This window comes from Canis lupus (genome assembly GCF_048164855.1).
Source record: "Canis lupus baileyi chromosome Y unlocalized genomic scaffold, mCanLup2.hap1 SUPER_Y_unloc_8, whole genome shotgun sequence".
NCBI lineage: Eukaryota > Metazoa > Chordata > Mammalia > Carnivora > Canidae > Canis > Canis lupus.
The window spans coordinates 41,346-58,197 of NW_027326476.1; the positions used below are offsets into that span (position 1 = coordinate 41,346).

Genomic DNA, 16,852 nt, shown 5'->3' on the forward strand with positions numbered 1-16,852 from the left:
TTTTTGTTCTTTTTTAAATCTTTATCAAGTCCCAATTGTTCACTTTTGCCTTTGTTCTTCTTGCCTCTGGAGAGGCAATCAATTGCATCCATTTCTTTGCTATGGCTGAGGTCACAGAGGCTGCTGCCTGCATTCTCTGCATTTTTTGATGGATTCCTGTCTCACATTTAGGTCTTTCATCCACTTTGAACTTATTTTTGTGTTTGGTGTAAGAAAGTGGTACAGTTTTATTCTCTTGCATGTGTCTGTCCAACTTTCCCAACACCACTGGTTGAAGAGACTGGCTTTTTTTCCATTGTATATCCTTTCCTGCCTTGTGAAAGTTTAGTTGACCACAGAGTTGAGGGTCCATTTCTGACTTCTATATTCTGTTCCAAGGATCTGTGTGTCTTTGTGCTAGTAGGACACTGTCTTGATGATGACATCTTTGTCATACAGCTTGAAGTCAGGAATTGTGATGCCTCCAGTTTTGGGATTCTTTTTCAACATTCCTTCAGCTATTCTGGGTCTTTTCTGTTTCCACGCAAATTTTGGGATGGTTTATTCCAACTCTATGAAAAAATGCTGATGGTATTTTGATACGGATTGCATTGAATGTGTAGATTGCTCTGTGTAGTATAGATATTATAGCAATATTTGTTCTTCCAACCCATGAGCATGGGAATTTCCATTTCTTTGTGTCCTCCTCAATTCCTTTCTTAAGTGTTCTACAGTTTTCAGAGTACAGATCCTTTACCAAAGTGGTTAGGTTTCTTCCTAGGTATCTTATGGTTTTTGGTAGAATTGTAAATGGGATCAATTCCTTCATTTCTCTTTCTTCTGTCTCATTGTTAGTGCACAGAAATGCACTGATTCCTGTGCATTGATTCTGTATCCTGCCAGTTTGCCGAATTGCTGTATGAATTCTAGCAATATTTTGCTGGAGTCCTTTAGGATTTTTCCGTGGAGAATCATGTGATCTGCAAAAAGGGAGAGTTTGATTTCTTCTCTGTTGATTTGGATGCCTTTTATTTCTTTGTGGGTTTTTTAAGTTTTTATTTATTTCTTTATTTTTTTAAAATTTTTATTGCCAAGGCTAAGACTTCTAGCATTATGTTGCACAACAGTGGTGAGAGTGGACATCCCTGTCGTGTTCTTGAACTTAGGGTAAAAGATCTCAGTTTTTCCCTGTTTTGGATGATATTTGCTGTGAGTTTTTTTTAATATGGCTTTTATGCAAATGAGATATGTTCCCTCTAGCCTTACACAGTGGACAGTTTTTATCAAGAAAGGATGCTCTATTTTGTAAAGCACTTTTTCTGCATCTATTGAGAAGATCATATGGCACTTGTCCTTTCTTTTACGCATGTGGCATATCACACTGGTTGATTTGTGTATGTTGAGCCACCTTGCATCCCAGGAATAATGCCCACCTGTTCGTGGTGAATAATCCAGGTAAATGGGCTGTTGGATCCTATTGGCTAGTATCTTGATAAGAATTTTTGCATCTATGTTCACCAGGGGGAGTTCTTCTTTCTAGTTATTTTTCTCAGTGCAGAGTGGCTGTATGAGCGGGCGGTGTCAAGACTATCAACCATGACCTGACTAAATTTCACCCAGATGATTCTGCCGAGGGTCAGAGACCAGAAATTGAAAACAGATCAGACAAAATAAAATGAAAGGACAACTAAAGTGAAAAACAAGTTTAAAAAAAAAGTAGTAAAAAATAAAAGGCCATGAACCTAAAAAAGAAGAGAAAAAAGGAGGGAAAAAGAAGAATAGAAAAAGAAAAAGAGAATAAGAAAAAAAGGTGGGGAGGGCGGGACTGGGAGATGGTGGTGGTGAAGAAGTTGTAGTGGAGGGAGAATGTAGGGGTCCGGAGGGTGATTCTCTTGTTTCTGATATATTAAGTTCTGTATTATTAGAAGATGCTCAGTCCCAAATTTATATAAACCAGAAATACTTGTAGAGGGCCCCAACATTGACCACCAAAGCATAGATGAGATAAAGGGGGCGGGGGGCAGAATGGGAATGAGGAATCTCACAGAATGAAACAGCATGGTATAATACTTGGTTCTGGGTGCATACTGGGTCATGTTTTAGAAGGTATTAACTTCTGCCATTGTAGAGCAAAATGAGGCAGCGAAAACAAAAACACAAAACAAAGAAAACATATCTTGCATATCTCCCAAAATTAAACTGAGTATGTTGAAGGTAATCTAGAAGTGGAAAATACATCAAGGTCTGTAACTGTAGAAATATGAAAGTCAGAAAGGAAGAATCTTAAAAATGAAGAGGTGGTAAAATATTGTAGTTAAGGTGGGAAAAGAGAAAAAATTGGAAACTTACAGTCTGATCTAATGCTTTCCTGGAAAAGGGAGGAAAAAAATTAAAAAGGAGGGGTATACTCTGGTTCTATAAACTGTAAATCCCTCAACTTCCCCTGGAGCTTTCCAGTGTTGGTCCGCCAAGAACTTGCTCTTCCCCTGTCCTTCCAGCTGGTCTTTTGGGAGAGGGGCCTGTTGTGCTGATTCTCAGATGTGTGCACCCAGGTAGCTACCCGGCCCCATGCCAGGTGCAGGGCTCAGTGGGAGCTGTTTATTCTCTGAGGCCGCTGTTCCCTGGCGACCCCACTCCGCCCCAGGCACAGGGTGACACAAGGAGGAACAACAATACTGGCGGCAGCCAGTTCTCCAGCTCTGGAGTCAGCTCCCACAGTAACTACTACAATTTCCCAGTCCACACTGGCCTCATGTTCCGGGGGCGGGTGGTGCTGATCTGCACAGCTAGGGGCGCCCGGGGGCGGGGGGCAGGAGAATCCTCACTGACCTGTGCCCTCGTTGCCTCCACCTGTCCCAGGGAGGGGGGAGCACCGGATCCTAGGTTGAGTTCCGCGGTGCCCTGCTGTCTGGGGCCTGTGCTGCTGGAATCATATTCTCAGGGAGCGGCTCCCGAAAGCAGCAGGGCACAGTCCCCTCCGTCGGGAGCCTCTGCCTGAGCTTCTCCCGAGGCCCGCCGGCCCGTACTCCATCCAACCCTTTACCGAGCTCAGCCCACAGTCTATAGAACGCTCTCCCGCAGGGTGCACTTCCTCTGTTAGGGACTCTGGGAGACTGGAGGCTCCACTGACCCTCCTGCAATTCTGCCCAAGTTCCTACTAATCGCCTTTCCATCTGGGACAAACCTGGTGCGGATTTTTAAAGTTCCTGCTTCTCAGGGACTGGGCTTCCCTGTCCCAGGAGGCTTTTGCTACCCGGACTTAGCCAGGCTCCACGTGGGGGGCTCCCCCCCCCCCCCCCGCTTGATTCTTTTTTTTAATTTTTTTCCGCCTTCCTACCTCGTTAGAAGCAAAAACTCTTCTCTCTGGAGCGTTCCAGCTGTTTTCTCTTTAAATCTCAGAGTGAGACCTAGATAACCTTCAAATCATCCTGAAAACCTATAAATTCCACCTGAGAGGAATTCGGAGGCTCCGCGTGGAGAGGGCTGTATCGCCAGGGAGGGGGATTCCAACAGTGCAGGCCCCAGAGCCCAGGCTGCCGGAGGACACAGCCCAGGATCCGGCGCTCCCCGCGGGACAGGCAGAGGCCGGGAGGGCACAGGACAGCAAGGACACTCCTGCCGCCACTACCCTGAGCAGTGCAGATCAGCGGCCCCGCCCCCGGAGAATCCAGAACCCTGCGGACTGGGAGCTGCGGTAGCAGTAACTACCGGGCTGGACTCCAGGGCTGGAGAGCTGGCCGCTGCCACTGTTCCTCCTGGGGCCTCACAGGATAAACAACCTCCACTGAGCCTCACGGTGGCCTCACAGGATGAACAGGTTAAACAACTCCCAATGAGCCGTGTACCAGGCAGGGGGCTGAGAAGCTCCCCCAGGTACTCACACCTGAGAATCAGCACAGCAGGCCCCTCCCCCAGAAGACCAGCTAGAGGGAAGAGGGAAAAGCAAGTTATTGACCAAGCAGCACCGGAAAGTCCCGGGGAAGTCGAGGTATTTACAGTATATAGAATCAGAGGATACTCCCCCTTGTTCTTTGTCTTCTGTTCCCCCCACCCCATTTTTTTTTCTTTTTTCTTCTTCTTCTTCTTCCGTTGTTATTTTTCTTTTTTCTGTTCTCTCTTTTTCTCCTTTTTCCAGTACAACTTGCTTTTGGTCACTCTGGACTGAGCAAAATGACGAGAAGGAAAAACTCCCCTCAGAAGAAAGAACCAGAAACAGTCCTCTCTCCCACAGAGTTACAAAATCTGGATTACAATTCAATGTCAGAAAACCAATTCAGAAGCACAATTATAAAGATACTGTTGGCTCGAGAAAAAAGCATAAAGGAGTCAAGAGACTTCATGACTGCAGAATTTAGATCTCATCAGTCAGAAGTTAAAAATCAATTAAGTGAGATGCAATCCAAACTGGAGGTCCTAACCATGAGGGTTAACGAGGTAGAAGAATGAGTGAGTGACATAGAAGACAAGTTGATGGCAAGGCGAGAAACTGAGGGAAAAAGAGACAATTAAAAGATCATGAGGATGGGTTAAGGGAAATAAATGACAGCCTCAGAAGGGAAAATCTACATGTAATTGGGGCTCCCGAGGGTGCCGAAAGGGACAGAGGTCCAGAATACGTATTTGAACAAATCATAGCTGAGAACTTTCCTACCTGGGAAGGGACACAAGCATTCAGATCCAGGAAATAGAGAGATACCCCCCTAAAATCAATAAAAACTGCTCAACACCTTGACATTTAATAGTGAAACTTGCAAATTCCAAAGACAAAGAGAAGACACTTAAAGCAGCAAGAGACAAAAAAATCTCTAAATTTTATGGGGAGAAATATTAGATTAACAGCAGACCTCTCCACAGAGACCTGGCAGGCCAGAAAGTGCTGGCAGGATATATTCAGGGTCCTAAATGAGAAGACCATGCAGCCAAGAATACTTTATCCAGCAAGGCTCTCATTCAGAATAGAAGGAGAGATAACGAGCTTCCAAGATAGGCAGAAACTGAAAGAGTATGTGACCACCAAGCCAGCTCCGCAAGAAATCCTAAGGGGGATTCTGTAATAGAAAGAAGAAGTCCAAGGGAACAACCCACAAAACCAGGGACTGAATAGGTATCATGATGACACTAAATCCATATCTTTCAATAGTAACGCTGAACGTGAATGAGCTTAATGACCCCACCAAAAGGGGCAGGGTTTCAGACTGGATAAAAAAGCAAGACCCATCTATTTGCTGTCTACAAGGGACTCATTTTAGGCAGAAGGACACCTACAGCCTGAAAATAAAAGGTTGGGGAACAATGTACCATTCAAATGGTCCTCAAAAGAAAGCAGTGGTAGCCATCCTTATACCAGATAAACTAAAGTTTATCCCGAAGTCTGTAGTGAGAGATGAAGAGGGGCACTATATCATACTTAAAGGATCTATCCAACAAGAGGATGTAACATCATCAATATTTATGCCCCGAATGTGGGAGCTGCCAAGTATAACAATCAATTAATCAGCAAAGTTAAGACATACTTAGATAATAATACACTTACACTTGGTGACTTCAATCTAGCGCATTCTACAATCGACAGATTTCCCAAGCACAACAATATACAGAGACAAGAACTTTAAAGTTTTCTTTCCTTATTTATTCATTCATTCATTCATTCATTCATTCATTCATTCATTCAGAGAGAGAGAGACAGGCAGAGGGAAAAGCAGGCTCCATGCAGGGAGCCCGATGTGGGACTCGATTCCGGCCCTCCAGGATCACGCCCTGGGCTGCAGGCGACGCTAAACCGCTGCGCCACCAGGGCTGCCCGAGACAAGAGCCTTAAATGATACACTGGAACAGATGGATTTCAGAGATATTTACAGAACTTTATATCCAAACGCAGCTGAATACTCATTCTTCTCAAGTGCACATGGAACTTTCTCAAGAATAGACCACATACTGGGTCACAAATCAGGTCTGAACCGATACCAAAAGATTGGGATCGTCCCCTGCATATTTTCAGACCATAATGCTTTGAAATTAGAAATAAATCACAAGAAGAATTTTGGAAGGATTCCAAGGATGTGGAGGTGAAGGACCCTCCTGCTAAAAGATGAAAGGGTCAACCAGGAAATTAAAGAAGAATTAAAAAGATTCATGGAACCTAATGAGAATGAAGATACAACCGTTCAAATTCTTTGGGATACAGCAAACGCAGTCCTGAGAATTAAAAAGATTCATGGAACGTAATGAGAATGAAGATACAACCGTTCAAATTCTTTGAGATACAGCAAACGCAGTCCTGAGGGGTAATACATCGCAATACAAGCATCCATTCAAAAACTGGAAAGAACTCAAATACAAAAGCTAACCTTGCACCTAAAGGAGATGGAGAAAAAAAACAGCAAATAGATTCTACACCCAGCAGAAGAAGAGACTTAATAAAGATTCAAGCAGAACTCCGTGAAATAGAGACCAGAAGAACTGTGGGACAGATCAACAAAGCCAGGATTCGGTTCTTTGAAATAAAGAATAAGATAGATAAACCATTAGCTAGCCTTATTAAACAAGAGAGAGAAGACTCAAATTAATAAAATTATGAATGAGAAAGGAGAGATCACTACCAACACCAAGGAAATACAAACGGTTTTTAAACCATATTATGAACAGCTATATGCCAATAAATGAGGAAACCTGGAAGAAATGGACACATTTCTGGAAAGCCACAAACTACCAAAACTGAAACAGGAAGAAATAGAAAACCTGAACAGGCCAATAACCAGGGAGGAAATTGAGGCAGTCATCAAAAACCTCCCAAGACACAAAAGTCCAGGGCCAGATGGCCTCCCAGGGGAATTCTATCAAACGTGTAAAGAAGAAACCATAAGTATTCTACTAAAGCTGTTCGGAAAGATAGAAAGAGATGGAATACTTCCAACTCATTCTATGAGGCCAGCATCACCTTCATTCCAAAACCAGACAAAGACCCCACCAAAAAGGAGAATTATAGATGAATATCCCAGATGAACATGGATGCAAAAATTGTCAACAAGACACTAGCTAATAGGATCCAACATTACATTAAGAAGATGACTCACCATGACCACAGGGGATTTATCCCTGGGATGCAAGGTTGGTTCAACACTCGTAAAGCAATCAATGCGATAAATCGTATCAACAAGAGTAAAAACAAAACCATGTAATCCTCTCAATAGATGCAGAGAAAGCATTTGACAAAATACAGCATCCATTCCTGATCAAAACTCTTCAGAGTGTAGGGATAGAGGAAACATTCCGCAGCATCTTAAAAGCCATCTATGAAAAGCCCACAGCAAATATCATTCTCAATGGGGAAACACTGAGAGCCTTTTCCCTAAGATCAGGAAGAAGACAGGGATGTCCACTCTCACCACTGCTATTCAGCACAGTCCTAGAAGTCCTAGCCTGAGCAATCAGACAACAGAAAGAAATAATTGGCAAAGAAGAAGTCAAACTCTCCCTCTTTGCAGATGACATGATACTCTACCTAGAAAACCCGAAAGCCTCCACCCCAAGATTGCTAGAACTCATACAGCAATTCAGCAGTGTGGCAGGATACAAAATCAATGCCCAGAAGTCAGTGACCTTTCTATACACTAACAATGAGACTGAAGAAAGAGAAATTAAGGAGTCAATCCCATTGAAAACTGCACCCAAAAGCATAAGATACCTAGGAAGAAACCGAACCAAAGAGGGAAAGGATCTATACCCTAATAACTACAGAACGCTTCTGAAATAAATTGAGGAAGACACAAAGAAGATGGAAAAATATTCCATGCACATGGAGTGGAAGAATTAATATTGTGAAAATGTCAATGCTACGCAGGGCAATTTACGTGTTCAATGCAATCCCTATCAAAATACCATGGACTTTCTTCAGAGAGTTGGAAGAAACCATCTTCAGATTTGTGTGGAATCTGAAAAGACTCCGAATAGCCAGGGGAATATTAAAAAAGATATCGATAGCTGGGGTCATCACAATGCCAGATTTCAGGTCGTACTACAAAGCTGTGGTCATCAGGACAGTGTGGTACTGGCACAAAAACAGACACATAGATCAATGGAACAGAACAGAGAATCCAGAAGTGGACCCTCAACTTTATGATCAACTAATATTCAACAAAGGAGGAAAGACTATCTACTGGAAAAAAGACAGTCCCTTCAATAAATGGTGCTAGGAAAACTGGACAGCCACACACGGAAGATAGAAACTGGACCCTTCTCTTACACCATACACAAAGACAAACTCAAAATGGATGAAAGATCCAAATGTGAGACAAGAGTCCATCAAAATTGTAGAGGAGAACACAAGCAACACCCTTTTTGAACTCGGCCACAGTAACTTCTTGCAAGATACATCCTTGAAGGCAAGAGAAACAAATGCAAAAATGAACTATTGGGACTTCTTCAAGATAAGAAGGTTTTGCACAGGCAAAGAAACAGTCCACAAAATTAAAAGACAACCTACAGAATGGAGAAGATATTTGCAGATGACGTATGAGATAAAGGGCTAGTATCCAAGATCTGTAAAGAACTTATTAAACTCAATATCAAAGAAACAAACGATCCAGTCTTGAAATGGGCAAAAGACATGAACGGAAATCTCACAGAGGAAGACCTAGACATGGCCAGCAAGCACATGAGAAAATGCTCCACACCACTGGGCTTCAGTGAAATACCAATCCAACCCACAATAAGATACCACCTCACACCAGTGAGAATGGGGAAAATTAACAAGGCAGGAAACAACAAATGTTGCCGACGATGTGCAGAAGGGGGAACCCTCTTGCACTGTTGGTGGCAGTGTGACCTGGTGTAGCCACTCTGGAAACTGTGGAGGTTCCTCAAAGAGTTAAAAATAGAACTATCCTATGACCCAGCAATTGCACTGCTGGAGATTTACCCCAAAGATACAGATGAAGTGAAAAACCTGCACCCCGATGTTTATAGCAGCAATACCCACAATAGCCAAACTGTGGAAGGAGCCTCGGTGTCCACTGAAAGATGAATGGATAAAGAAGATGTGGTCTGTGTATACACTGGAATATTACTCAGCCATTAGAAACGAGAAATTCCCACTATTTGCTTCGACGTGGAGGGACTTGGAGCGTATTGTGCTGAGTGAAATAAGTCAATCTGGAAAGGAGAAACATTATATGGTCTCATTCATTTGGGGAATATAAAAAATACTGAAAGGGGAAAGGAGAGAAAATGAGTGAAAATATCAGTGATGGTGACAAAACATGAGCGACACCTAACTCTGGGAAATGAACAAGGCGTAGTGGAAGGGTAGTGGGTGGGGGGTTGGGGTGACTGGGTGACGGGCACTGAAGGGGCACCTGATGGGATGGGCACTGGGTGTTATGGTATATGTTGGCAAATTGAACTCCAATGAAAAATAAATAAAAATAATTAAAATAAATAAGTAAATCTCAGAGAGAATTCGTAGGTTTTCAGGATGATTTGAAAGTTATCTAGGTAAGTTGGTGGGGACAGGTGACTTGGGGACCCTACTCCTCCGCCATCTTGCCCCGCCCCTCGTCTGATGTTTTGGACCTTTCTTTGCTCCATAGATTTGCTAGATGCAAGCCTACGTTGGTTTTCTGTGAGAGAGGTCTGCTGGACTTGTTCAGGAGGTGACTTGTCCTTCTAAAGATGCCAGGTCAAGGTGTGGGGTTTAGCATAGTGGTTTCCAGCCTTCCTTGGAGGTGCTGTGTTTGCCTCCGAAGCCAAACTGCGCTGGTGGGCAGGACGAGGGAGTGGTGGTGAAGTACGTAGTCGATGGCATCACCCTGCCCTCTTGTCCCTGGGGATGGAATTTCCAGCCACTGCTGTTCAGGAAGCCCTCTTGGGAAAGCAAACAATCTCCCGTGTCCCTAGCTTTTGTCAGTTCACTACCTTTAACCTGCCTGTGCCTAGCCTGTCAGCACATCCAGAGCCACAGATCTGTATTTTATCTCTGGCCAGTGGCTGGGATTCCAAACTCCAAGTTTTATAGGGCCTGGTAAGGTGCAGACCCATTCCTCTATCCCAGATAAGAGGCTTGGGGCATGGCCAGCACCATCCCATCCCTGAAAAGCAGTAGCACAGTGGGGGTGCACAGTGGGGGTGCAGGCTAGAGTTTATTGTAGCACTCAGCAAAAAACTGCAGCCTGGTTATCGGGTGTCTGTACTTGACTCAGTCTCTTACTCCCTTATGTCCCAGAAAAGCCATCGCAGAGGCTTGAACCTATTGTGGCAGACAGCGAAAAGCAACAGCCAGGTTTTCTGCAATCTGCTCCATTCTCTGCTTTCAGCTAGTTTCTACCACAGAAAAGCAGCTGCTATGTGCACACTGAGGTTTACACACACACAGACACACACACACACAGCTATCTATCTATCTATCTATCTATCTATCTATCTATCTATCTATCTATCTATCTATATCTATCTATCATCTATCATCTACCTATCATCTCTAAACAGACCATAGGTGGTGACATCTCTAGACCCCTATTCAGCAGGAAGAAGTTATAGAAGATGATATTCCACTCCCAGTCAACTTGAAGATTTAACGGTCAAAATAATTCAGAGGGGAAATGATGTGGGGGACAGAGGCAAAAGAAAAATTAAATGGCCTTACCATTCACAGTCCATTGACAAGTCTTTGAAACAGGCAGAGTGACACTCTTGTAGGAACCAGCTGCCTGAATGTTAATACTTTGTGAAGGACAAAAGGCAATCTTAGCCCAACGCTCAGGATCCTGTAGGTGTATTTTAACATTATAAATTCCTTTAGAAATTTCCGGTATCTCCTCTCCCCAAGACACATATTGGCAATCATTCCCCTAAGCATAGGACCCACCGATATACATCTGAAGGGTCTCAAAACTACGGGCTTATTAGACAGTAATAAGTGACCTTTCCCCAACAATAGCTAGCCCCCTCAAGGTCCTGGAAACCTGTTTCCAAAATTCCTCAGAGATTTATGGTATTCCTAACTTCTCCCAACTCCCAACTATATAATAACCACCCCTTAATATCCTATTGTAGCTCTCCCACAGGGCCTGTCCTGTGGGACAGCTTCAATAAAACCACCTTTTTGCACCAAAGACATCTCAAGAATTCCTTCTTGGCCACTGGATTTCAACCCTAACGTCTCTCCTACATCACTCTAGTCCAAAAGAAGGATGAAAAATGGATGTTAGGTGGTCATACAAATGAGACACAGCCGTGTCTACCATCATTTTAAATTTGGAAGGTTGGCTCAGTTGGCAGTGGTTTTAACAGTGCATCCATGCATCCAGGCAAAATCCAGGTTTCAGTGGCCTATCCACCAACGGGGGAAGGAACTTGTGACTCAAGTTAGAGTCACAGAACCACTGCGTCCCATTAGGAGTCAGTCATCTAATTCTAGGCCTCCTTGAATTGCACTTAAGATATCAAGGGCTAGTCAGTCTTGTAGGGCCATCTTTTGAATTTGTATAGGGATCAAAGGAGTCCAAATCCAGGGGCAATTTCTCTTAGCAAAGTTTTTGTCACTCCAGTGGCCTTTTTATCCAAATGAATGGAGTACTCCCTGTATTATCTTTCCCTGGTTATTATTTGGGTATAAAAAATTTCCCCTCATTATAAAGCATTTCTGAATATGCTTGTTCCTGGGCTATGTGAATTTTTTGGTCTGAATAGACTGCCCTCATGGACCTTATTGGAGGTAAGATTGGTAAAAGACAGAATATTTGCCTATTTGTGCTGCCTGCTTGGGCCATGTGGTCTACTGAATTGTTTTTTTTACATTCTAGGGTCATATCCTTTCTGCTGTCCTTTGAGGTGGTTTACAGCTACCTCCTCAGGTAAGTGTACAGGGTCGAGAACAGTTGTATTTTCAGGCTTAATATTTGATTAGGGAATTCTGGCTTGATAATGATCCCCTTTCTTCTAAATTGCTCCATGGATGAGGAAGGCATATTTGGAGTCAGTACAAATATTTTTTAAGGCTTTGTCTTAAAAATTGCAAAGCACAAGTGAGCACTACTAACTAACTCTGCTTTCCTGGCTCCTATTTGCTCTGGCCTCAATAGTCTGAGTTAGACCAACTATAGCTTACCCATCTTTTCTTATTCCCTTTTCCATGAAACTGCTGCCATTGGTAAACTGGTTGTCATCTGCATTTTCGATAGGGGAATCTTTTAAATCTGGTCGACTAGAATAAACAAGATCAATAACCTGTGAACAGTTATGCTCTATAGAAGTACGAAGGTCAGGTCCAGACATAAAGGTAGCTGGGTTTAAAGTTTGACAGTATCTCAGGCATATCTATGAGCACAGCCTAGTATTTAATAAGTCGGCCTCTCATCATCCATTGGTGGCCTCTGGTATCTAAGACATTCTGGACCTGAGGTGAAGTCATTAGAGTCATGGACTGTCTCATAGTGCCCTTTGAGGATCCTTCCACCAGGAGGGATGTTGTATGCTTGGCTAAAGCCTCCACTCAGCACTTTTGTATCAACAGAAGTGGCTGAGGGATAAAACCATCATGGAATCTTCTTTGTTTGAGGTCTATCCTTAACAATATCTTAGTTACAAGGAATCACTGGCAAGTGGGAGAAAACTTGTCTCAAGAAATAAGGGCATCCCCAAGTGCATCATCCAATCCAATCATAAAGAAGGAGAGGTCATCCATTATCTCCAGAAGTCCATAGTTAACCCTAGGGAGTGGGGTATGCAGTGGCTTTTGAGGAGTGATTTTTGTCATCGTAACCACACAGATTTAGTCAAGGTGCTAGTTGAATCATACGATTGTTGGGGAGTCAATCACATTTTCAGCTCTTCAAATAATCATATGCCCATGGGGCGGTGTTATTATCCCCACAGAGTAACAAACAAGAGGACTGTGTATACGTGAGCTATCGTGGCAATTTCTCTGAAGTTTGCCTCAAGTTGTCTAGTGTAGGCAAACAACAAACTTTTAAAGACAATCTTAACTAGGATTTAACAGCTGCAAAGATGTGTTATTGAAACTTAATTTTTCTGTCTAAAATCATCCTTATTTTCAGAGATAGCCAACTCGAGACTAATTTGTTTGCAAAACAAATAGAATTTTAACAAAGCTGACCTAATCATTTACATAAGTTCAACAACTGCCCATATCGATCTTTTAGAGTCTGTTTTGCTGGAACTTTTACAAGGAATCTAGATTGAACTTTTAGTAGCCCCTGTAGGCCAGAAGCCAAGATAAGTGCTTGCTGTCAGACATGCCTGCAATACCTGTAGACTTGGGCGGCTTTGTGTTCACAAGGCTCCCAAAGTATCCTGAGGTTCCTGCTGCACCTGCCAGAAAGTGACATTCTTTACTCACCTGGTGAGGCTGCTGGGAACTCTGCACACAAGGTATCAGGCCAACAGTTCCAAGGGGGCTTTATGGCTCCAGGTTTCATAAAGTCATAAACTGTGTAGTCATATATGAGTTTATGTCTGTCTCTCTGAAATATGACATTCCAGGCAAAGTCTTGTAGAATAACCAATGTTTCCAGTGGTGTCCTGTTACAAAGAGAACAGATTCCTGGAGAGCTTATGCAAATGACTATGATTGCCATGGAAGAAAGAAAAATTATTGAGACCTTTCGGATCTCAGGGGGTTCAGGTAGAGAGAAAAGTTAAATGCTTCCATTTGTTCACAAATGAATTATCAGGTTTCTGTACATCACAGATAGCTTAAGAGAAGTTTTCCTTAATCTGGAAGTGTAAACAGAGAGCCAGCAATGTTTCAAGCAAGAGCTACAAAACTGTAATCTTCTTCCTAGTTCATTTAGTCCCATATTACTAATTCTTGTTCAGTTTGAATGCAGCTTATTAATTAGTTCTGGAAAATTCTTACCCATTTCAGGTTTGGTCTTAAAGATATCAAATACCTATATTTGTCCCAAAGTCCTTTTATGAATCCCCTTGAAGATAAAAGTCATTTTGCAAGAGAATAGAAACAATTATAAATGACAAAAACTCAGAAATGGCCATTGTTGATGGTCTGTTCATTATGATGCAACTGACAAGGAAATACAGTTATTTCTGTGACACATAACACTTCAATAATCAGTATACCAAGTGATGACTTTATACAAGAACGTAACATGCCAAATAAACAAGCCTGATTAGTCAAGGAGACTTCATCTGTGATTTAAATCTTGGGGAAGCTTGTTAAAAACCTTAGAACGTTTCGGGGTGGCTAAGTTGGTTAAGCATCTGCCTTTGGCTCAGGTCCTGGATGGAGCTCCAATCCGCTCCCTGCTCAGCGGGGAGCTTGCCTCTCCCTGTCCTTCCCCCTCTGCCTCTGCCCCACTCATGCTCACTCTCTGTCTCTCTCTCAAGTAAATAAATAAAAATTTTATTGAAAAAAAAAAGCCTTAGAAAGTTTTAAAGCATAGCCTAAGCCAGATTAGAGATCACCAAGGACCCGATAAAGGCAAAACAGAAACTGTTTTTTCTGGGAGGACAAAGGGAAAAGAAAACAACTTTGTTTACATTTTCATATCAAGAGCAAACCCACAACTCAAGAAAATTTTGTATTTTTAACACAGAGAAAGCAGACTTTCAACCTTATACCACTGTACTTTTTAAATCCATTCATTTTGATCTTAGTGCTGCCCTGACCATACATAAAATTCCTTCCCAAAGATTGCCCTTCACAAAAACCTTTTTACATCCAGATTTTGTCCCAAACCACTTCTCTCCAAACAACCAGTCTCATTCAGGACAAAACTACTTTCTTTTACCTTCAACAAGAGTGTCTTCCCTTTCCTTTGATTGTTCTTACACATACAGAGCTGCTTCTCTGATGCCCATCAGTCTTAATTAGCAGAAGTTTAACTCTTAGAAACCTTAGTCTCCAGTGAAAACCAAGTAGTAACCAGCTGTGGACAGTTATCCCAGATCTCTTTAATGGCAAATTTATTTATTTATTTATTTATTTATTTATTTATTTATTTATTTATTTATTTAAAAATATTTTATTTATTTATTCATAGAGACAGAGAGAGAAAGAGAGAGAGAGAGAGAGAGAGAGAGGCAGAGACACAGGCAGAGGGAGAAGTAGGCATCATACAGAGAGCCTGATGTGGAACTTGATCCAGGGTCTCCAGGATCACGCCCTGGGCTGCAGGCAGCGCTAAACCGCTGCACCACCGGGGCTGCCCTAGATGGCAAATTTATGAATCAGTTAAGCACAAAGCATCTTTGCCAATAGCCTCCAATATCCTTAGTGTGTTTACAATACGAAGTCAAAAGCACAAATCTTACATCCTTTAATCAATGCTTTAGCACTTTGTTCTATTTGGGAAAGACCTAAATGTCCAATGAATTTGGTCCCATTTATCATCCAAGCAAAACTTTAAAGTTTCAGATTACCAAATACTTTGAAAGCTATCTTGACAATTACCCATGAAAACTTTGAGGCAGATCAGAGTAACCACCACTTTAAGTGTGCTAACAAATTGCAATGCAGATAACACAAGCTTATTTGATCTTCAGCAAATCTAGATAGAATACAAGTGTCATATTTAATGCTGATAACTCTAAAGACATGTCTATTTTAATTAAACCAGCAAACCTAAATTAGTTTAAAGGCCAAATATATTCCACCTGGGTCCACTTAAAAGGTCAATTTACTCCCCATTGTCAGTTTTTACCTGGGGCACCAGTGGGGAAATCTGAAGTGAGCGATGTATGCAGGCCACAACCAAAGTGGCGCAGAAACAAGAGGAGGGGAAGGGGAAGACAGAAGAGGCAGAGTGCTGCCAGAAGTCAGAGAAAGAGGGTCTGGTTTCAAAACCTCATCAGCTCTGACAGATTGGTAGATGTCGTTTGTGGTGTGTTTTGTTTTGTTTTTGTTTTTGTTTTCCACCAAAGTGAAAATATGTGGTCCATATCAGGCCAGAGAAGACAGGGAATTTCCCTGAAACAAGAGGAGTTTTGGCAGTTGCTTGGGAATATTCCACAAAGTCCCTATCCCAAGATAGACTAACCACAGTTGGCTCCAATTATAGCCATTAGCCTGGAAATTAGGGAGAAGCCCCCACATCTATTAGGAGGAAGAACAGTGAGAGAGAGATGGGGGCGGGGGGGCGGAGGGAGGGAGGGTGGGAGAGAGAGTGCCAGAGCGCCAGTGTCCCCTTCATTGTGGATGGCCTGTGCTTTCTCCAACCTGGGATCTATCAGGAGGGGGCCTATTTAGATAATTATCATCCAGTATGTCAGGAGGGAGTTTACTAGACTGGTTACTGACCAAACAAGGGCTTCTACAAGCCCTTAGGTCCAGATCATGAATTAGAGCCCTGTTGCCTGCAGAAGGGATCTAACCAAAAATGCTACTGTGTTACAGGAGATCAGTCCTTTCCTAAATTTTGCAACCTGACTTGTTTCCCCGGGGGCTAAAAGGCATCCCAAGAGAGAGTCCTTGGGGACTGAGGAAGAAGCCTACTGAGGTCATGCTCCTAGAGAAGTAGAGAAGGTCTATTACCAAAAATCCCTCCCAACTCCCACATGGCATTCCAGGAAGGATAGGTCAGAGGTTCCATGTGTCAAAAGCAACTGGACGTGTGTCTTTACCAAAAATTGCTATGGATCACCATCCTGCCTTACCGTGAAGGCATCCTGCCATAAAAGTCCCCATAGGTCTTCCCCATCGCATCCCAGGCTACAGGTGGGTGCCTGGTGAATGGACTGAACTACCACCCAATCCATGCCAGAAGGCCTTGTTATTGCCTGGCCAGGAGGGTTGTGCCTTACTTTTCCTTGCCTTCAAGAGCCCATGGAAAATATTGGGAAACTTTTATAAGGAGAAATCACCCAATTTTCTAGCTTTAGTAGTTATTAGTAGAGGACA

General features: G+C 42.8%; 1 long non-coding RNA gene across 1 annotated transcript; it reads right to left on the reverse strand.

Moving 5' to 3' along the window:
• Window positions 1-569: 569 nt before the first annotated feature.
• LOC140629723 (uncharacterized) lies at window positions 570-13,861 on the reverse strand. Its single transcript, XR_012027529.1, has 3 exons — window positions 13,334-13,861; window positions 10,619-10,739; window positions 570-959 (listed from the first exon to the last, which is right to left on the reverse strand). It is a non-coding gene; the product is annotated as an uncharacterized lncRNA (long non-coding RNA).
• Window positions 13,862-16,852: the final 2,991 nt, after the last annotated feature.